The 22,011-nt window shown below is 50.6% G+C and overlaps 1 long non-coding RNA gene across 1 annotated transcript; it reads right to left on the reverse strand.

Moving 5' to 3' along the window:
- Positions 1–491: 491 nt before the first annotated feature.
- LOC141021512 (uncharacterized) lies at positions 492–4,081 on the reverse strand. Its single transcript, XR_012182830.1, has 3 exons — positions 3,695–4,081; positions 2,379–2,456; positions 492–768 (listed from the first exon to the last, which is right to left on the reverse strand). It is a non-coding gene; the product is annotated as an uncharacterized lncRNA (long non-coding RNA).
- Between the last annotated feature and the right edge of the window lie 17,930 nt (positions 4,082–22,011).

Genomic DNA, 22,011 nt, shown 5'->3' on the forward strand with positions numbered 1-22,011 from the left:
GAGTGGACAAAATGGTGGAAGTAGGAGCTTGGCCGGCGTCCTGCTCCTGAACGGACGTGTGTGGCCGGAGTTGGTTTCTTGCATTCCACGCAGGTTTAAATGTAGGTTTTTGAATGCGGCGAGGAGGTGGGTATAGCTGGGAGTGCAGCGGGCGGCGCCCTGGGCCGGCGCACCGCTTCAAATGGCAGACGCAGTGAGAGGTCGTGTCCGCCCTGACTCCCTTGACCGTGGACCTTGACGGTGTACGTCACCTTGTGTCCAGATCTGAGATGCCACGTGTACTAGATGAATGATTCCAGGTTCGACCACCGTGATGCTAGGTGTAAGCCGAGGAACACTATTGGAGACACCCCTCTCATAATTTTCCTAGAGATAAATACACTGATGGTCACTGAAGTTGTGACGCCCTCGATTCAATCATACACTAATCATGCACGCAAATGTGTACGATCAAGATCAGGGACTCACGGGAAGATATCACAACACAACTCTAGACACAAATTAAAATAATACAAGCTTTATATTACAAGCCAGGGGCCTCGAGGGCTCGAATACATCAGCTTGAATACAAACGAGTCAGCGGAAGCAACAATATCTGAGTACAGACACGAGTTAGACAAGTTTGCCTTAAGAAGGCTAGCACAAAAGCAACATCGATCGAAAAGGCAAGGCCTCCTGCCTGGGAGCCTCCTAACTACTCCTGGTTGTTGGCGGTCTCCACGTAGTAGTAGGCATCGACGGTGGCATCTGGCTCCTGGGCTCCGACATCTGGTTGCATCAACCGGAAAGAAGAAAGGGGGAAAAGGGGGAGCAAAGCAACCGTGAGTACTCATCCAAAGTACTCGCAAGCAAGGATCTACACTACATATGCATCGGTATCAATGAAATGGGTTGTATCTGTGGACTGGACTGCAGAATGCCAGAAGAGAAGGGGAAAGCCTAGCCTATCAAAGACTAGCATCTTCAAGCAGCTCCAAGCATCTTGCATCATCAGAAGAGATAAGAGTAGCATAAAGTAAAGTAGTAGTAGTGTTATCAACCTCGGCCAGAGATTCTTTCTTGACTCCCTGCGAGAAAGCAATCCCAGAGACATACTATCCAATTCTCATCACAATCCATTTCTCATCACAAGTATCCAGTTCTAGTTGTATCGACCGGGATACAACTCCAAGTGTTCGTTACCGTAGGACAGGATATCGATAGATGTTTTCTTCCCTGCAGGGGTGCACCAACTTACCCACCACGCTCGATTAACTCCGTCCGGACACACTTTCCTGGGTCATGCCTGGCCTCGGCCAAACAATACGCCGCAACCCGACCTAGGCTTAATAGAGAGGTCAGCACGCCGGACTAAACCTATGCCCCCAGGGGTCATGGGCCATCACCCCGGGAACTCCTGCACGTTGCGTACGCGGCCGGTGAGCAGACCTAGCAACCTCCTTTAAAAAGGCAGGTGCTTACCAGTCCAACCCGGCGCGCGCCGCTCAGTCGCTGACGTCTATTAAGCTTCGGCTGATGCATACGACGCAGAACGCCCATACTATGCCCACGTGATGGTTAGTGCTATCAGGCCAGAGGCCCCTCGGATCAAATATCCAAATCATAGTGGATTAGGAACGCGCGGTAACAAGCAGAGACTCACGAAAGATGTGACCCCGTCGTCCCGTCTCGAGGACTTGCGGCAAGGGCTAAGAATGCCCGGCCACGCCTCGTAATTATCTCGCGGGCACCCTCCAGGTCAACCCGACTCCACGTCACTCGCAATTAAGCTCGCGCGGGTACCCCTCAGGGCTGACCCGTCTTTCCAAGTAACAGTGGTAAAGTCCAAGTATCCGTGTGTCCAAACATCAAGGGGAAAACCCGAGGAATCACCCCCGGTGAATTCCACTCGATGTACTCATCAAGGTGAACATAAGAGGAACCACCCCCGATGTTCACACTTGAGGGGTTGCACGACAGAGTCGTCTCGGAAGTGGTTAAGGCGGAATCACCCTCGATGACCACGACCGAATAGCTACACTACAGGGTTAACATCAGAAGTGCTGTAGAGGTCTCACCCTCGGCACTCGATAGTAACCCAGTAGTGTCGAGCAACTAAGGGGAAAGTGATGTGCGGTGCCGGGGCCTGGTCTTTGATCCCATTGATCGGGTCTTCAATGATGAAGCAGGGGCAACAAGGACAAGGTGGGGGTCACTGATGGATCACTAACCAACCTATACTAAGCAGTTTAGGATAAGCAGGTAGGTAACAATAAGCAGGTTACAAAAGCAGGCTATGCATCAGAATAGGAGCAAACAATAACAGTAGCAAAATCTAATGCAAGCATGAGAGAATGGAATGGGCGATATCGGGATGATCAAGGGGGGGGGGGGCTTGCCTGGAAGCTCCGTTGAAAGAGAAGAAGGGTCGTCGTCAACGTAGTCAATCACAGGGGCATCAACAACGGTCTCGGGGTCTATCAGAGAGAAGAGGGGGAAGAAACAGTAAATACATAGCAAGCAAGTGCATAACAGGACAACATGCAGAGCTAGATGTCTTCTAACGCGGTGTTACGCGATATCGGCGAAAGGGGGAAACATCCGGGAAAGTTTTCCCGAAGTTTGGCATGTTTCGGACAAATGAAACGGAGGAGGAAAGTTGCACGTTCGCTATGCTAAGGATGTGTGGCGGACGAACGGAACGTGTATCCGGATTCGTCTCGTCGTTCTGAGCAACTTTCATGTATAAAACTTTTTCATCCGAGTTACGGTTTATTTTCTATTAATTTTCAAATATTTTAGACATATTCTAGAATTCCTGAAAATTGGCTAAGTCTGAGGATTGCATCAGTTTTTTAAAACATCACTTAGCTGTTTTTCGGAGGCTACAGCTGTTGATCTGTATAACCTATGATCTCATGCCTTACATCAATTATGAGCATTTTCCTACGATCTACATGTTAGTATCACTTTTATCCAAATTAGAGTTCATTAGCTTATCATCAACAGCTCTACAGTAGCTATAAAAATAAAGCCGTTTCTCGGTTCTTCACTTAACAGAACTTAGCATTTTGTGATTTTCATAGGAATTAATCCAGCCAACTTTTGGATTTGGTCCAATGGAAAGAATTGAACCCTGTCAAGTGTACTACCCGCGCATATTTATTTTAGCTATGTTAGGCTTGATCCAGTTGCTGTTTTGAGGTCGTTTAGAGGGCCAGTTAGCGTAATAGATGCAAAGCTGGCTACTGCTACAGTAACTGTAGCATAGGAGCAGCAGCAGGCAGAGAAGCAGCAGCAGTGCAGCGGCACAGCGGTGCTGGAGGTGGGCGTGGCCGGGCAGAGGCGGGCTCGACCACCCACTAAATGCACACACATACTGCACGCACGCACTCACCACACACACAGAGCACGCATGCACACACACGGGGGCGCCGGCGGTTACGGCGCTGGCCAGGGGGCACAGCGCGCGAGCGGCAGAGGCGGCGCGCGGGCAGAGCAGCCAGGGGTGCATAGGCGAGCGCGGCGGGAGCAGCTAAGGGCGCTATGGGGCCCTACGCGCGTGCTGAGCACGACTGCGAGCCCAGACGAGTGCATCGGCGAGCGTGGCCATGCCGAGGAGCTCGACGGCGGCGCTGTGTTCGGACACAGTAGAAGCGGCGAGCTACGGGCGCAGCAAGTTAAAGGAGGAAAAGGAAGAGGTGACGGAGCTCACCGAGCGGCTCAAGGTGGCCCGTGGAAGATTAGTAGCAGCAGAGTCGCCGGAGACGGAGGAGGATCGCCGGCGGCCAAAGCAAAGGGAACGGCTCGATCCGCGGCGTAGCAAAGCTCTCCTGCTCGCGCTCGTGGTTGAGGACGGTGTAGTCGAGACCGGCGGAGACGATGGACAGGACGGCAAAGCGATGCGGTGGCTGTGGCCACGTGGATGACGGAGAACGGCGGCGACCGCGTCGGTCTCCTCTCCAGAACGAAGGAGAGGGAGAGGAGAGAGGTGGATCTGGGGGAGGAGAGACGCAAGTGGAGGTGGGGAGGCGTCCCGAGGCGCGCTCGTGGCGGCCTTATCCCCTCCGCGGCGCGCGCTGTAGCGACGGAGCCGGCGAGGTGGTCCGGCGGGAACGGGCGCCTGGCTCGGGTTAGGGGAACAGGGGGAGGAGAGAGTTGACCAGGGGGAGTGGGCCACTAGGCCGGCTCGAGTGGGCCGAGGCCTAGAGGGCAGGAGGCTTTCTTTCCCCTTTTCTTTTTCTCTTAAAACTTTTCTGTTTTCATTTAACAGTAGCCTTTTGCATTTTCTTTTGCACTAATTATCTTTTGCAAAAATGTGCCACTGGTGAAAACAAATACTAGGGGCAGTGGTGCACTGCCACCATAAGCTTGGGATTTATTTGAATCCATTTGGAATTTTCATAAATGGAGTAGCATTTTAAAATGCTAGAATTGCACTGGATTAATTGCTACTGCTCATTTTAGCAACATAGTGATGTTCTTTTTCTTAACATCAAATTGTTTTGGAATATTTGCTAAATAATGAACATTTTTTCCAGCAACTTTTTTTACAACTTCAAATTTCATTTTGAATTTGAATAGAATTCAGAGAAGGGATTTGAGTTGAGATATTACCCCAACATGATTAAGCTTTGTAAATCAAGATGACTTGGCATTGATCATAAGGGATTACTATAGTGTGATGCTGGGGATGTTACAGAAGTTGAGGTCGAAGCACGATACGGTCATTGGACTTCAGAATACGCTCAATACAATCATTGAATATGAGTTACAGTAATTATACGGTCACTGGATCGCCTTAGAGCTCCGTATTTTCTCCAGTTGACCGGTCAAATTTGTATACGTGGAACACACTATTGCATTGTCATTACTACGTCCTGCCTGTCTCATGGGTCCCACCTGTCAACTGATGAAATAAATAAACATGTAAAAAAACAAGGACTATGCGCGCAGAATCCGGAATCTCCGGCTTGCTGATCACGTAGTAGGCTAACTATTTGAATCAATACGCTTGAATGCTAATGTACAAATCTTTTCTTTTTAAATAATACCCATGCATGCACACACGGCGTACACCACGTCCTCACACAACACATGGATACCCGTGCCTGCCTTCTCGTGCGCCATCTGCGGCTAGGTGGAAGGAGGCTGCGTATGCATGCCGGACGGCCGCACCCACACATATCCGGTCACGTGCTCTGCTCTGCTTGACCCATCGTGCAGCACCACCACGGCCACCACACACAACAGTAGTAGCCAACAAGCGAGGAGACATGTCCGCGTGCCGCTGCAGCAGCAGCTGATCGCACGAGAAGGCAGGCACCCACCATCATGGCCTTCACTGTCCGGTTCATCGTGCTACAACCAAGCTTGTCCAAAACAGCCCCCTATTGTGCCATCTCGTGTAGCACCTCTTTATCGTTGTTGCTCGACGACCAAATGGAGACGAAGGCAAGGCGGCGACGGCTTCGACCTTAGAGCACCGGCGGAATGCACGCGCACACACTACAAATAAAATACACTTCCATGATGATACGTGTTTGTCACAGTAGGTCACTTTTTTGTCATGCATGTACATCCATGACGATTTTATGAAATAATCAAGATAGTCATACTTGTGCTGTCGTAGAAGTGTTTCATGACATTACCAAAATTACCATCATAGAAGTGTCCACTTCCATGACAATAAATCGCGCGTCATAGAAGTGCTTTCGTCAAGGGTAACCGACATGTGGCATCCACCGTAACGGGTCGCCGTTAAGCTATCGAGTTCTGGTTTGGATCCAATAACCCATTAACAGCCTAGACCAATGGGGATTTTCCACGTGTAAAATTCTCATTCGCCAGGAGATCCACGTGTCGGCCCGGCGTTCGGATAGTTGTCATCTAGCGAATGGACGGAACGCGCCTATGATACGTCGACACGTGTCTCGGCCTAACAGTGGCCCATTCAGGTCAGAAGGCCGGGCCTGGCAAAATAAATGGGCCGGCCCATTAGCAGCCTACTTGAGTCAGGCCCATACACAAGCACGGCCCATGCAAGTTACACAGAATCGGCCCATCAAAGGCCCATTATAGATTTGAAAATTTCCAGCCCATCGTCAGTTTCAGCCCGTTAACGGCCCACTACGTCTTTGGGCCCAATTACGGCCCAAGCTTCTTTCGGCCTGTTAGCAGCCCATCGCCAGTTCCAGCCCGTTAACGGCCCGGAACGTCTTTCGGCCTTTTCCCGGCCCATTCCGCAGTTGGACCAATTCTAGCCCATTGTGACTTTAGGCCTGTCCTCGGTCCATTCGGTAAATGGGCCAATTCCTAGCCCATTTTGTCTTTCGGCCTGTTAATAGCCCGCACAACAGTTGGGCCTTTGACATTGGGTCCATTAGGGGCCCATGTTCCGCAGGGCAAAATTTCAGCCCGACGCGACTTTCGGCCTGTTAAAAGCCTAGTTTGCAAATTGGGCATCCTCTGGCCCATAACCCTTTTGGCCTCTTACCAGCCTTTAAAGTAAAAGGGCCAAGACAAAATTGACATTTATTTCGGCCTGCTAGAGGCCTGCGGGCCATTTCCATTTATACAGCCATATCGAGCTTTTGGCCTGTTAACGGCCTGCTAAGAACCGTTGTTACGGTGGGACACATCATTTGCGATCCACTAAATATTATTTTGACCAGCCCAATTGTAACACCCTGGGAATCATGCTACAGTAACTCCCTGTGATTAAGCTAATCATGTTGCTAAACAGGGCTTGATCACATTTGAATCACCTTCCTTTCTAACTCCTAGTTCAAACTTCAAATATAATTAAAGTGAAAAATAAAAGTTTTCAAAAACTCAAACAAAAATGTTCAGTGGGTGCCAAATATTACACTGGTAATTATGGTGGAGAGAACACATTTTTATAAAATGCCTAAAGGCTTTAAAATGAAATAAAACAGAAAAGGAAATAAACAAATAAGAGAAAACAGAAAACAAAACAGAAAAAGAAAACAAAGGGTAAAGGGCCCGCTTCACCCCCCCACTGGACCCGCGGCCCAAACCCCCCTCCCCGGCCCAAGCTGGGCCGCCACCCGCAGCCGCGCCCCGGCCCAGCCCACCTCCCCCCCCGCGTCCCCTTCCTGTTCCCCCGACCGGGTCGGAACAGGGCGCGTCGCCGCCGAACCCCCTCGCCGGCGGTGAACCCCACGAGAGGATAAGGGCGCCAGCGGCCCCGCTCCCTCGGGCCTCTCTCCCACTCACCCTGCTCCCTCCCTCGGCCTCTGTGCCTCTCCCCCGGATCCGCGCCGCTCCCCTCTTCCCCACGCCCGACGCGCTCGCCACCGTTCCCGTCGTTCACGCGGCCACCGTGCCCCACTCGCCACCTCGCCGTGCCGTACGACGTCACCGCCCTCGACTACATCCCCTCCGCCTCTCCGCCGAAGCTCGGAGCCACTGCATCGGCCTCCCCGAGCTCGCCTTCATCTTCGAACGCCGGCGACCCCCTTCTTCCCCGGCGACGACCTGCTGCTCCTAAGCACCCACGGGCCTTTCTTGCGCCGCGCGGTGAGCTCCTCTACCTCCTACCCCTCTCCGCTAGCTCGCTCGCGCTCCGTAGCTGCTTCCCCGCGCGCGCCCGAACGCCACGCCGCGGAGCTCGCCGCCGGCGTGTCTCCGGTGACCAAATGGTCACGGGCGTTGGCCCGCTAGTCCGACCGCACCGTGCCGCACCCACCTAGCTAGCTAGTTCGGCCATTCGCGCGCTCTAGCGTAGCTTCCGTCGGGCACCCGTAGCTCCTCGCCGCCGGCGAGCCCGTAGCGGTCGACCCCGTCCGTTCCAGCCCCTCCGACCACCGCCGTTGGACGCGCGACGTCGAGCCGCGTCGAACGCGCCCAGCCCCGCCCCCGCAAACCCACAGTGGGTGAAACCCGCGCCCCTCCCGCGCGCGCCGCCGTGCGTTTTGGTCGCCGGCGATACTCCGGCGCCGGCCGCCGACGTGGCACACCTGGGGCCACCCCTGGGTCTCTGCCAGTGGCCCCCACGGGCCCAGTTGACTGGGTTGACCCAGTCAACTGCTGACTGGGCAGGCCCAGTCACTGACATGCGGGCCCCGCCGCAAAAATTAAAAAGAAAAGAAAAAGAAAATGTTTTATAAATAAAAATAAATAGTTTAATTAATCTCTCGCTGACAGGTGGGCCCAGTAGTTAATTAGCTAAAAAACTAATTAGTTAATCCTCTGTTAACCCACTGTCTATGACAGGTGGGTCCCCCTTGTCAGTTTGACCAGTCAACCCGGACTGTTAACCGCTGACGTCACTCCTACGTCATGCTGACGTCATATCCCTTTTTCTGTTAATTAAATAATTCCAGAAATTCAAATAAACTTTGAAAATTCATATCTTTTAAACCGTAACTCGGATGAAAATGTTTTCTATATGAAAGTTGCTCAGAACGACGAGACGAATCCGAATATGCAGTCCGTTCATCCACCACACCTCCCTAACCTATCGAACTAGCAACTTTCCCCCTCCGGTCCGTCTGTCTGAAAACGCGAAACATCGGGGATACCTCCCGGATGTTCCCCCCCTTCACCGGTACCACCTACTGTCGCGTTAGGACACCCCTAGCACCGCTCACTGTCATGTCACGCATCGTCATGCTTATGTTTGCATTGTATTTACTGTTTCTTCCCCCTCTTCTCTCCGGTAGACTACGAGACCGACACTGCTGCTGCCCAGTTTGACTACGGAGTCGACGACCCCTCCTACTTGACAGAGCAATCAGGCAAGCCCCCCCCCTTGATCACCAGATATCGCCTACTCTCCTCTATACTGCTTGCATTAGAGTAGTGTAGCATGTTACTGCTTTTCGATATCCTATTCTGATGCATAGCCTATCCTTGCTACTACTGTTGATACCTTTACCTGCAATCCTACATGCTTAGTATAGGATGCTAGATTTCCATCAGTGGCCCTACATTCTTGTCCGTTTGCTGTGCTACACTATCGGGCCGTGATCACCTGGGCGGTGATCGCGGGTATATACTTATATATTATATACATGACACATGTGATGACTAAAGACGGGTCGGCTCGTAGGAGTACCCGCAAGTGGATCCTTGTGGCGGAGCGACAGGGCAGGTTGAGACCGCCTAGGTAAGAGGTGGGCCTGGCCCTGGTCGGCGTTCGCGGATACTTAACACGCTTAACGAGATCTTGGTATTTGATCTGAGTCTGGCCATTTGGTCTATACGCACTAGCCATCTACGCGGGAGTAGTTATGGGTATCCCGGCGTCGTGGTATCAGCCGAAGCTCTTTTGACGTCAGCGACTGAGTGGCGCGCGCCGTGTTGGACCGCTTTGACGTAACCGCCGTGATCGTGTGGGTTGCTAGGTCTGCTCGCGGCCGCGTTCGCAACGTGCAGGTGTGCATAGGGCGATGGGCCCAGACCCCTGCGCGCTTAGGATTAGACCGGCGTGCTGACCGCTCTGTTGTGCTTAGGTGGGGCTGCGACGCGTTGATCTTACGAGGCCGGGCATGACCCAGAAAAGTGTGTCCGGCCAATTGGGATCGAGCGTGTTGGGTTATGTGGTGCACCCCTGCAGGGAAGTTTATCTATTCGAATAGCCGTGTCCCTCGGTAAAAGGACGACCCGGAGTTGTACCTTGAGCTTATGACAACTAGAACTGGATACTGAATAAAATACACCCTTCCAAGTGCCAGATACAACCCGGTGATCGCTCTCTAATAGGGTGACGAGGAGGGGATCGCCGGGTAGGATTATGCTATGCGATGCTACTTGGAGGACTTCAATCTACTCTCTTCTACATGCTGCAAGATGGAGATGTCCAGAAGCTTAGTCTTCGACAGGACTAGCTATCCCCCTCTTATTCCGGCATTCTGCAGTTCAGTCCACTGATATGCCTCTTTACACATATACCCATGCATATGTAGTGTAGCTCCTTGCTTGCGAGTACTTTGGATGAGTACTCACGGTTGCTTTTCTCCCTCTTTTCCCCTTTCTATACCGGATTGTCGCAATCAGATGTCGGAGTTCAGGAGCCAGACACCACCGTCGACGACGACTCCCACGGCACTGGAGGTGCCTACTACTACGTGCAGGCCGCTGACGACGACCAGGAGTAGTTAGGAGGTCCCAGGCAGGAGGCCTTGCCTTTTCGATCGTTGCTACCTTTGTGCTAGCCTTCTTAAGGCAAACTTGTTTAACTTATGTCTGTACTCAGATATTGTTGCTTCCGCTGACTCGTCTATGATCGAGCACTTGTATTCGAGCCCTCGAGGCCCCTGGCTTGTATTATAATGCTTGTATGACTTATTTATGTTTTAGAGTTGTGTTGTGATATCTTCCCGTGAGTCCCTGATCGTGATCGTACACATTTGCGTGCATGATTAGTGTACGGTCAAATCGGGGGCGTCACAAGTTGGTATCAGAGCCGACTGCCTGTAGGAACCCCCCTTCCACACTCCTTGGCCGAAGTCGAGTCTAGTCATTGCAAAACTTTTACTAACATGGCTATGCGGCTTACGGGCCCACGTCGCCATTGGGTGGTACTAGGATCTTTTACTCCTCGACCTTTACTCTGGGACTCTGAACTCTCTTCTACTCGGGTTAAACGAATTTACTAACTCTAACACTAGGATACCGTGACCGCGTTCACCCCAAAGATGGATAAGCCATAGTTGTTTCTTAGAATAGTATTTTGACCAATTCACACACTGTCATTTGACTCCTTTGAAACGTCTTTGCTTTCAGATGGAACCCACGAGGCAGGTTGTTCGCCACACGATGGCCATTGGTGCCTCGGGATCACCTGCGGTGCTAGCTGAGATGATGACCTATCTGGGTTATCGCTGGCACCCTGAGTTCACCGTCTACGAGGAGTTCCAGGACTTTAACCAGGAGCAGTACCGTGCCATCGTCCACCTCTACTCTCGGGAGTACGACTCCACTACTGTGCTGCACACCGCACATGGTGTTGGTGTGACCATCGATATGGCTGTCCACGATGCAGCCTATGCTGCTCTGACACGTCTTCGTGGAGAGTATCATGAGTTGGACACCTCCCCTTTCAGGCACATTGCTATCGCCTCTGATGTTGGTACGGAGGGATACTATACTGCTGCCTACTCCACTGTCACCCGGGAGCCCTTCTACCATCAGCACCTGGTTCTGCATGCTGATGGGCTGGATCGAGCTAACCGAGCTCTTCGCCACGAGATGTACACCACCCGTCAGCACCTTTACCGTGCTCTGACGCTGCTGCACCCCTTTGTCCGGTCTGGACAGGTACCGCGTGCTGCGATCTACCCAGCCAGGACCGTGATGCCCCATGGTGTCGGTTGGCCAGAAGTGGGAGGCTACTCTCCCGCACTTGGTCCTTTTCTGCCACCTGAGCACCGGGCTCTACACCTGAGTATCCGCGGCCCCCAGTCTGCTGACGTGGAGGATTATCCATTACCTCACTACCAGCTGTCGGGCTACGATTACCTCCACAGTACCTCTTGGGACTGATGTAGGCTTGCTTGTAGTATTAGTTGCAGTCGCCGCGAGCCTGTGTGCCGCCTATGATGTTTTAGTTTATGTACTGAACTCTATGTACTGAACTATATACATGAACCCTTTTGTAAGTTATGCCGACTACTATGTAGTAGCTATCGTGCTCCTTCCAATTATGCATGTTTCATCATGAATGATTCTTGTCATTGCAAATTTTCTCAAATGCTGAACTACCCCTGTTATATATTAGCAGGATGGTTAGACCAGGTGGTCGTGGTCGTGGTGGCGATGCCCCACCACCACCTGAGTACATGGCTGGTATGATCCAACAGTTCGAACTGAACCGCCAATTCATGGAAAATATGATGGCTCAGTTTCCTCGCCCCAATATGAACCAGCAGCCAGCCCAAGTGACTCTTCAAGATTTCATACGCCTCAACCCAACCATCTACCGCAGCTCAACTCAGCCTCTGGATGCTGATGACTGGCTCCGTGACATCACCTATGAGATGGAGTCTGCTGATGTAGCCCCTGCCAGCTATGTCAATCTTGCTTCCTTCTTCTTGAAGGGACCCGCAGCTCAATGGTGGGACAGCCACAGGCGTACTCTGCCAGCTGGAACAATCATCACATGGCCAGACTTCCAAGCTGCTTTCCGTGCCCGCTTCATTCCTCAGGGAGTCATGGACCGGAAGAAGCGTGAGTTCCGCAACCTCACCCAAGGCAACAAAACTGTCGAAGCTTATCAGCGGGAGTTTCTGGACTTGTCCCGCTATGCTGAAGAAGACATTGCAACTGATGCACGCAGACAGGAGAAGTTCCGTGATGGCCTTCAAGCTGACATCAAGCTCGCACTTCTAGTGCATGACTTTGCTGATTTCACCACCTTGGTGAACAAGGCCATCAATGTTGAAACTGGTCTGCAGGAATACCAGAGCTCTCAGAGGCGCAACCGTGACACGGGCTCATCTTCGGGCTCGCCCTCACAGAAGCGTAAGATATGGATCCCGAACAGCATGTATCGTCCAAATGCACCTGCTCCCAGGAAATCTTATGCTGCACCGCGTCTGCCTCCTCCACCATCTAGGCAGTCAAGGCTACCAGCTCCCCCACCTGGGGCTCCTGTTCCCACTCCAGATAATGGTCTGTGCTTCAAGTGTGGTCAACCGGGTCACTTTGCCAGGAACTGCTATCAGAATCAGAATCAACTGGCCCTTCCAGCAGCTGGCCGTGGTAACAACCAGCCCCGCAACAACAATGCTAAGTCTCAAGGTCGTGCTCATGCCAACCACGTTGATCTCAGCGAAGCTCAAGACCAGCCTGCTACTGTGATGGGTACACTCCTCGTAAATTCAGTACCAGCATCCGTTTTATTTGATACAGGAGCATCCCATTCATTCATATCAGCAGAATTTGCATTCCTGCATGGCATTCATTACGAAGAGATAAACACTCCGCTAGTGGTACACACCCCTGCGGGCCAATGTCAAACCTCTATGGTTAGTCGCGATGTTACTGTTGAAATTGAAGGACTGGAATTTCTTGTCTCTCCCATCGTACTGAAGTCCTGTAGCATTGATGTCATTCTGGGAATGAATTGGTTAAAAGCGCATACTGCTTCAATCGTTTGCACCACTAAGACCGTCCATCTGCTACACCCTTCAGATGAGATAGTTACTTACCAAGCCCATCTGGTGCAAAATGCCGAGGCAAGGCTCTATGCATTGAATGCATTGAACGCTGCACCACTCGAGGGCATTGAAAACATTCCCGTCGTGCGTGAATTCCTCGACGTCTTCCCTGAAGAACTTCTAGGGATTCCCCCTGCTAGAGCTGTCGAATTCATCATCGACTTGAAACCAGGCACCACTCCTATAGCCAAGCGACCCTACAAAATGCCGCTGCATGAACTCCTTGAGCTTAAGGAGGAAATCGACAATTCTCTTCGCAAAGGATTCATTCGCCCAAGTTGCTCTCCTTGGGGAGCACCTTCTCTCTTTGTCAAGAAGAAGGATGGGACAAACCGATTAGTTCAAGACTACCGTCCTATAAACCAAGCTACCATTCAGAATAAATACCCTCTTCCTCGGATCAATGATCTGTATGATCAACTGGCGGGTTCGTCAGTGTTCTCTAAGCTCGACTTGAGGTTGGGCTACCACCAGATCCGTGTTCGCGAAGAGGATATCCCAAAGACCGCCTTCGTGACTCGCTATGGTTCATATGAGTACACCGTCATGTCTTTCGGTTTAACCAATGCTCCAGCCACCTTCTCTCGTCTGATGAACTACATATTCATGGATTACCTCGACAAGTTCGTCGTGGTTTATCTGGATGATATCCTGATATTTTCCAAGAACGAAGAAGAACATGCTGAACATCTTCGTCTTGTGCTGGAAAAGCTACGAGAACATCAACTATATGCCAAGTTCTCTAAATGTGAATTTTGGCTACCCGAAGTAACCTATCTCGGGCATGTCATCTCTAAGGATGGTATTGCCGTCAACCCCGAGCGAGTTCAGGCTATTCTTGATTGGACTCCTCCCAAGAACGTTAAGCAAGTCAGAAGTTTTCTCGGTCTCGCCAGCTATTGCCGTCGATTTGTCGAGAACTTCTCTAAGATCGCCAGGCCTCTGACTACCCTGTTGCATAAGGGTGTCAAGTTCCAATGGACAGACAAATGTCAGGAAAGTTTCCAGGCACTCAAAGACAAGTTGACTTCTGCTCCAGTTCTAGCTCCACCTGATACTAAGAAGGACTTCGTCATTTACTGCGACGCTTCCCGTCAAGGGTTAGGCTGTGTCCTAATGCAAGACCGCAAAGTGATTGCTTATGCCTCTCGACAATTGCGCCCTCACGAAGAGAACTACCCAGTTCACGACCTCGAACTTGCTGCAGTCATTCATGCGCTGAAGCAGTGGCGACATTACCTTCTCGGTAATCGTTGCGAGATCTTCACTGACCACCAAAGTCTGAAGTATCTGTTTACTCAGCCAGATCTGAACCTCCGCCAGCAGAGATGGATGGAGCTCGTTGCAGACTTTGACTTGGGTATTTCCTATACTCCAGGCAAGGCTAATGTAATGGCTGATGCCTTGAGCCGCAAGTCTTACTGCAACCACCTCCAGGTTCATAAAGTTCAGCCCTCACTTGTTGAAGAATTCAGGAAGCTGAACCTCCATATTGTTCCTCCGGGTGCACTCGCTCCCCCTCCTAAACAATTTGGCAAGGTGAACCTCCACGTTGTTACCCAGGGTTCCCTCAATACCCTAGTTGCTAAACCAGATCTCGAGGACAGCATCAAAAGGCTACAGAAGTATGACTCTGAAGCCTACAAGATTAAGCGCTACCTCGCAGAAGGAAAGCCCTCATTCTTCACCATTTCTGAAGATGGCACCCTATACTTCAAGGGCCGCCTAGTGGTGCCATGTGCAGAGAAAAACCTGGATATGACACAGGAAGTTATGAAAGAAGCTCATGATACGCCTCTGTGTATCCATCCTGGTAGTACAAAGATGTATCAAGATATCCGTCAAAGATTCTGGTGGTCTAATATGAAGCAAGACATTGCTCGTTATGTTGCTGAGTGTGACGTTTGCCGTCGTATCAAAGCAGAACATCAAAGGCCTGCTGGAACTCTGCAACCTATCTCTATTCCTGAATGGAAATGGGACCATGTTGAGATGGACTTCGTCACTGGATTTCCCAAATCGCAGAAAGGTAATGATGCTATTCTTGTCGTCATTGACCGGCTTTCCAAAGTTGCACATTTTCTGGCGGTCAAAGAAACGATCACTGCTAGCCAGTTGGCAACGCTCTATATGTCCAGGATTGTTTCACTCCATGGTATTCCATTGGTTATCAGCTCAGACCGTGGCAGCTTATTCACTTCAAGATTCTGGGCAAGTTTCCAAGGAGCTATGGGCACTCATCTGTCATTTAGTACTGCGTTTCATCCTCAATCGCAAGGACAAGTTGAACGCGTCAATCAAGTTCTCGAAGACATGCTTCGAGCTTGCGTTATTTCCTTCGGCAAGAAATGGGAGGAATCTCTCCCGTATGCTGAGTTCTCTTATAATAATAGCTATCAAGCTAGTCTGAAGATGGCCCCCTTCGAAGTGTTATATGGACGAAAGTGCCGAACCCCCCTGAACTGGTCAGAAACTGGGGAACGTCCACTCTTCGGTCCGGATATTATCCAAGATGCCGAAGAACAAGTCCGCATTATTCGCGAGAATCTCAAGACTGCTCAGTCACGTCAGAAGAGTCAGTATGACCGTCATCATAAAGACATGGTCTATCAACCTGGCGAAAAGGCTTATCTTCGAGTCACACCTATGAAGGGTGCTCACCGCTTCGGGATCAAGGGCAAACTAGCTCCTCGCTATATTGGCCCATTCACTATTCTCGAAAGGCGTGGAAAAGTGGCATACCAACTGGAACTACCGCCGAACCTTTCTCAGGTTCACGATGTGTTCCATGTGTCACAGCTCCGCCGTTGCTTCAAGGATCCAATCCGAGCTGTGGATCACGAAGTGCTCGAATTGCAGCAAGACCTCTCCTATAAGGAGCATCCGGTCCGCATTCTCGACCAAGCTGAACGCCGCACACGTCAGAAGGCGATCAAGTTTCTCAAAGTCCAGTGGTCGCACCATTCTGAAGATGAGGCCACTTGGGAACGAGAGGATCGTCTGCGCGAAGAATACCCCGCACTGTTTCCTTCTACCTCCTAAATCTCGGGACGAGATTTCTTGTAGTGGAGGAGATTTGTAACACCCTGGGAATCATGCTACAGTAACTCCCTGTGATTAAGCTAATCATGTTGCTAAACAGGGCTTGATCACATTTGAATCACCTTCCTTTCTAACTCCTAGTTCAAACTTCAAATATAATTAAAGTGAAAAATAAAAGTTTTCAAAAACTCAAACAAAAATGTTCAGTGGGTGCCAAATATTACACTGGTAATTATGGTGGAGAGAACACATTTTTATAAAATGCCTAAAGGCTTTAAAATGAAATAAAACAGAAAAGGAAATAAACAAATAAGAGAAAACAGAAAACAAAACAGAAAAAGAAAACAAAGGGTAAAGGGCCCGCTTCCCCCCCCACTGGACCCGCGGCCCAAACCCCCCCCCCCCGGCCCAAGCTGGGCCGCCACCCGCAGCCGCGCCCCGGCCCAGCCCACCTCCCCCCCCGCGTCCCCTTCCTGTTCCCCCGACCGGGTCGGAACAGGGCGCGTCGCCGCCGAACCCCCTCGCCGGCGGTGAACCCCGCGAGAGGATAAGGGCGCCAGCGGCCCCGCTCCCTCGGGCCTCTCTCCCACTCACCCCGCTCCCTCCCTCGGCCTCTGCGCCTCTCCCCCGGATCCGCGCCGCTCCCCTCTTCCCCACGCCCGACGCGCTCGCCGCCGTTCCCGTCGTTCACGCGGCCACCGTGCCCCACTCGCCACCTCGCCGTGCCGTACGACGTCGCCGCCCTCGACTACATCCCCTCCGCCTCTCCGCCGAAGCTCGGAGCCACTGCATCGGCCTCCCCGAGCTCGCCTTCATCTTCGGACGCCGGCGACCCCCTTCTTCCCCGGCGACGACCTGCTGCTCCTAAGCACCCACGGGCCTTTCTTGCGCCGCGCGGTGAGCTCCTCTACCTCCTACCCCTCTCCGCTAGCTCGCTCGCGCTCCGTAGCTGCTTCCCCGCGCGCGCCCGAACGCCACGCCGCGGAGCTCGCCGCCGGCGTGTCTCCGGTGACCAAATGGTCACGGGCGTTGGCCCGCTAGTCCGACCGCACCGTGCCGCACCCACCTAGCTAGCTAGTTCGGCCATTCGCGCGCTCTAGCGTAGCTTCCGTCGGGCACCCGTAGCTCCTCGCCGCCGGCGAGCCCGTAGCGGTCGACCCCGTCCGTTCCAGCCCCTCCGACCACCGCCGTTGGACGCGCGACGTCGAGCCGCGTCGAACGCGCCCAGCCCCGCCCCCGCAAACCCACAGTGGGTGAAACCCGCGCCCCTCCCGCGCGCGCCGCCGTGCGTTTTGGTCGCCGGCGATACTCCGGCGCCGGCCGCCGACGTGGCACACCTGGGGCCACCCCTGGGTCACTGCCAGTGGCCCCCACGGGCCCAGTTGACTGGGTTGACCCAGTCAACTGCTGACTGGGCAGGCCCAGTCACTGACATGCGGGCCCCGCCGCAAAAATTAAAAAGAAAAGAAAAAGAAAATGTTTTATAAATAAAAATAAATAGTTTAATTAATCTCTCGCTGACAGGTGGGCCCAGTAGTTAATTAGCTAAAAAACTAATTAGTTAATCCTCTGTTAACCCACTGTCTATGACAGGTGGGTCCCCCTTGTCAGTTTGACCAGTCAACCCGGACTGTTAACCGCTGACGTCACTCCTACGTCATGCTGACGTCATATCCCTTTTTCTGTTAATTAAATAATTCCAGAAATTCAAATAAACTTTGAAAATTCATATCTTTTAAACCGTAACTCGGATGAAAATGTTTTCTATATGAAAGTTGCTCAGAACGACGAGACGAATCCGAATATGCAGTCCGTTCGTCCACCACACCTCCCTAACCTATCGAACTAGCAACTTTCCCCCTCCGGTCCGTCTGTCTGAAAACGCGAAACATCGGGGATACCTCCCGGATGTTCCCCCCCTTCACCGGTACCACCTACTGTCGCGTTAGGACACCCCTAGCACCGCTCACTGTCATGTCACGCATCGTCATGCTTATGTTTGCATTGTATTTACTGTTTCTTCCCCCTCTTCTCTCCGGTAGACTACGAGACCGACACTGCTGCTGCCCAGTTTGACTACGGAGTCGACGACCCCTCCTACTTGACAGAGCAATCAGGCAAGCCCCCCCCCCCTTGATCACCAGATATCGCCTACTCTCCTCTATACTGCTTGCATTAGAGTAGTGTAGCATGTTACTGCTTTTCGATATCCTATTCTGATGCATAGCCTATCCTTGCTACTACTGTTGATACCTTTACCTGCAATCCTACATGCTTAGTATAGGATGCTAGATTTCCATCAGTGGCCCTACATTCTTGTCCGTTTGCTGTGCTACACTATCGGGCCGTGATCACCTGGGCGGTGATCGCGGGTATATACTTATATATTATATACATGACACATGTGATGACTAAAGACGGGTCGGCTCGTAGGAGTACCCGCAAGTGGATCCTTGTGGCGGAGCGACAGGGCAGGTTGAGACCGCCTAGGTAAGAGGTGGGCCTGGCCCTGGTCGGCGTTCGCGGATACTTAACACGCTTAACGAGATCTTGGTATTTGATCTGAGTCTGGCCATTTGGTCTATACGCACTAGCCATCTACGCGGGAGTAGTTATGGGTATCCCGGCGTCGTGGTATCAGCCGAAGCTCTTTTGACGTCAGCGACTGAGTGGCGCGCGCCGTGTTGGACCGCTTTGACGTAACCGCCGTGATCGTGTGGGTTGCTAGGTCTGCTCGCGGCCGCGTTCGCAACGTGCAGGTGTGCATAGGGCGATGGGCCCAGACCCCTGCGCGCTTAGGATTAGACCGGCGTGCTGACCGCTCTGTTGTGCTTAGGTGGGGCTGCGACGCGTTGATCTTACGAGGCCGGGCATGACCCAGAAAAGTGTGTCCGGCCAATTGGGATCGAGCGTGTTGGGTTATGTGGTGCACCCCTGCAGGGAAGTTTATCTATTCGAATAGCCGTGTCCCTCGGTAAAAGGACGACCCGGAGTTGTACCTTGAGCTTATGACAACTAGAACTGGATACTGAATAAAATACACCCTTCCAAGTGCCAGATACAACCCGGTGATCGCTCTCTAACAGGGTGACGAGGAGGGGATCGCCGGGTAGGATTATGCTATGCGATGCTACTTGGAGGACTTCAATCTACTCTCTTCTACATGCTGCAAGATGGAGATGTCCAGAAGCTTAGTCTTCGACAGGACTAGCTATCCCCCTCTTATTCCGGCATTCTGCAGTTCAGTCCACTGATATGCCTCTTTACACATATACCCATGCATATGTAGTGTAGCTCCTTGCTTGCGAGTACTTTGGATGAGTACTCACGGTTGCTTTTCTCCCTCTTTTCCCCTTTCTATACCGGATTGTCGCAATCAGATGTCGGAGTTCAGGAGCCAGACACCACCGTCGACGACGACTCCCACGGCACTGGAGGTGCCTACTACTACGTGCAGGCCGCTGACGACGACCAGGAGTAGTTAGGAGGTCCCAGGCAGGAGGCCTTGCCTTTTCGATCGTTGCTACCTTTGTGCTAGCCTTCTTAAGGCAAACTTGTTTAACTTATGTCTGTACTCAGATATTATTGCTTCTGCTGACTCGTCTATGATCGAGCACTTGTATTCGAGCCCTCGAGGCCCCTGGCTTGTATTATAATGCTTGTATGACTTATTTATGTTTTAGAGTTGTGTTGTGATATCTTCCCGTGAGTCCCTGATCGTGATCGTACACATTTGCGTGCATGATTAGTGTACGGTCAAATCGGGGGCGTCACACCAATTAAGGCCCACTTTGACTACACATGTTTGTTTGTTTGTATGGCATCCTGGAAATGTTTATGCGTGTTGGCCCCCGTTTCAATGATATAGCATATTCAAAGAATTATCCTACTATATACTATCGCCTCTAAAAAACATACACTATACAATAAAAAGACTAAGGCATAGAAATGTAGAATAATCCTACACTATACAACAAAGAAATTACAACCAAATATACCCCCTGGGCATTATAGTTTGGCACCAGTGATAATAAAGCATACACAAACAGCAAATTACATACAGTGGACACATAAAGCTCATACATCATGGACACGCATCAACATAACTTACCATTTGAACTATAATCTCTTCAGAAAATAGGATTGGCCGGATTCAGATAGCACAAATTTCAGTCAGCAAAATCTCCAATTCCTTCATGGTTACCTCAGTGTCTCGTTTCATTTTTTGATTCCTGCATCTAATACCTGCAAGTCCAGTCTCAACTTGTTGATTGCACGTTGAGAATCATGTACACGTTGTCTTGCCACCTCTAGTTGATGCTCAAGAACATCAGCACATTCCAATTCCAATCCATAATCATTTGGTAGCAGCCATGCCGCACTGCTCGCAAATCTTTGTGTTGATGTCACTTCATCCTGAAATGTTTCTGTAAGTACACATGACTAGGGCAAAAATATAGTTACAACAGTGAAGCAAGCAAGATAGACTATTTTGTACATGGCAAAATAGGACTAACAATAATGTTACACGTCACGAAGCATAAGCAGGTGATATTTTAAAAATTATAAAAATGGTAGTCTATGCAGCCCGCATACAGAAATCTCTCTTAGCTCGCCAGAGGAGCATGATGTTGGGGACAAATCCAAAACATAGACATGTTACAAATTTAGACAGCATGTTGCGTATAAGTAAGCAAGCAGTTGGCCATTCTGTAGCTCAATTAATGTCTTAGGGAGCATAATGAACAACAGAGGGATTCATACAAACCTACTACAACAAGCAAAACTATGCAATCATTAGCCTAATATAAACTAGATTGTGAGCCTCGTGCAGTAATAGTTGGTTAATAGACTTCAAAGCTTCAGGCACACTTCGCCAGAGTAATTAAATGGTAAGGCCTTTAATTATGTCAATTAATAGTTATACAAGTACCCAACATCAGGCATCATTGTTTGGGCATCTCATTAACCGAGAACAAATAAAGCAATTGAAAAGAGCAATTTAACTATGCCTGAAACAAACAAGCAATTGAACTGTTGAGTTGGATACAGTGACTTACCTTAACTGGTTGAACAGGCTCAACACTGCTCCTCCTTCTCTTGCAAGGCTCCTTCCTAACATCTTGTACTTCGAAATCCTCAATCTTATGTTCATTGCACCCCCTCTACAAGGTGACACAAACTAGTTACTCGTCTCCTTGGAAAATAAATATGCATACTTTCTAGTCTGTGAACAACACAAAAGGATGAGATTATAACAAAACAACACCATATAATGAAACATGCCACATCTCTTGCACACAATGAAATGAGCATTTACTATGAGTGCACTATGTAAAAACTAGGCATACCTTCAAACTGGATCTCCAGGTACTCTTGGAGAGCCTACTTTAGTGTACAGCCAAAACTTTATGTCACCTATGACTTAGACAAACCCCCACTACAGCAGCCCTTAGGGTTGAAATCATTGACAACCTCTGTTAAAGTGTTAGGTCAAGAACAACAAGTAATCAAAGCAAACAGTCCTAGTATGGTTGGCTGATACAAACAAGCAATTGAACAGATGGTGACCAAATCTTATATCAAGAAAAGAAGCAAAGAAGTTTAAAGACCATCACTTGACTGACCAGATTTAAGGGGCATTTAAACATCATGTGCAACGTATGAACTACCATAAACATTGCATATTCCAGATTCTACAATGGAATGCACATGTATTAGGTTATGCCATGTATGATGATGCCTAAATGTACACTATAGCAGGCAGGTGTGATTCATCATTGCACGCACAATTGAGTTGCAG

This window comes from Aegilops tauschii, chromosome 4, assembly GCF_002575655.3.
Source record: "Aegilops tauschii subsp. strangulata cultivar AL8/78 chromosome 4, Aet v6.0, whole genome shotgun sequence".
Classification (NCBI taxonomy): Eukaryota; Viridiplantae; Streptophyta; class Magnoliopsida; order Poales; family Poaceae; genus Aegilops; species Aegilops tauschii.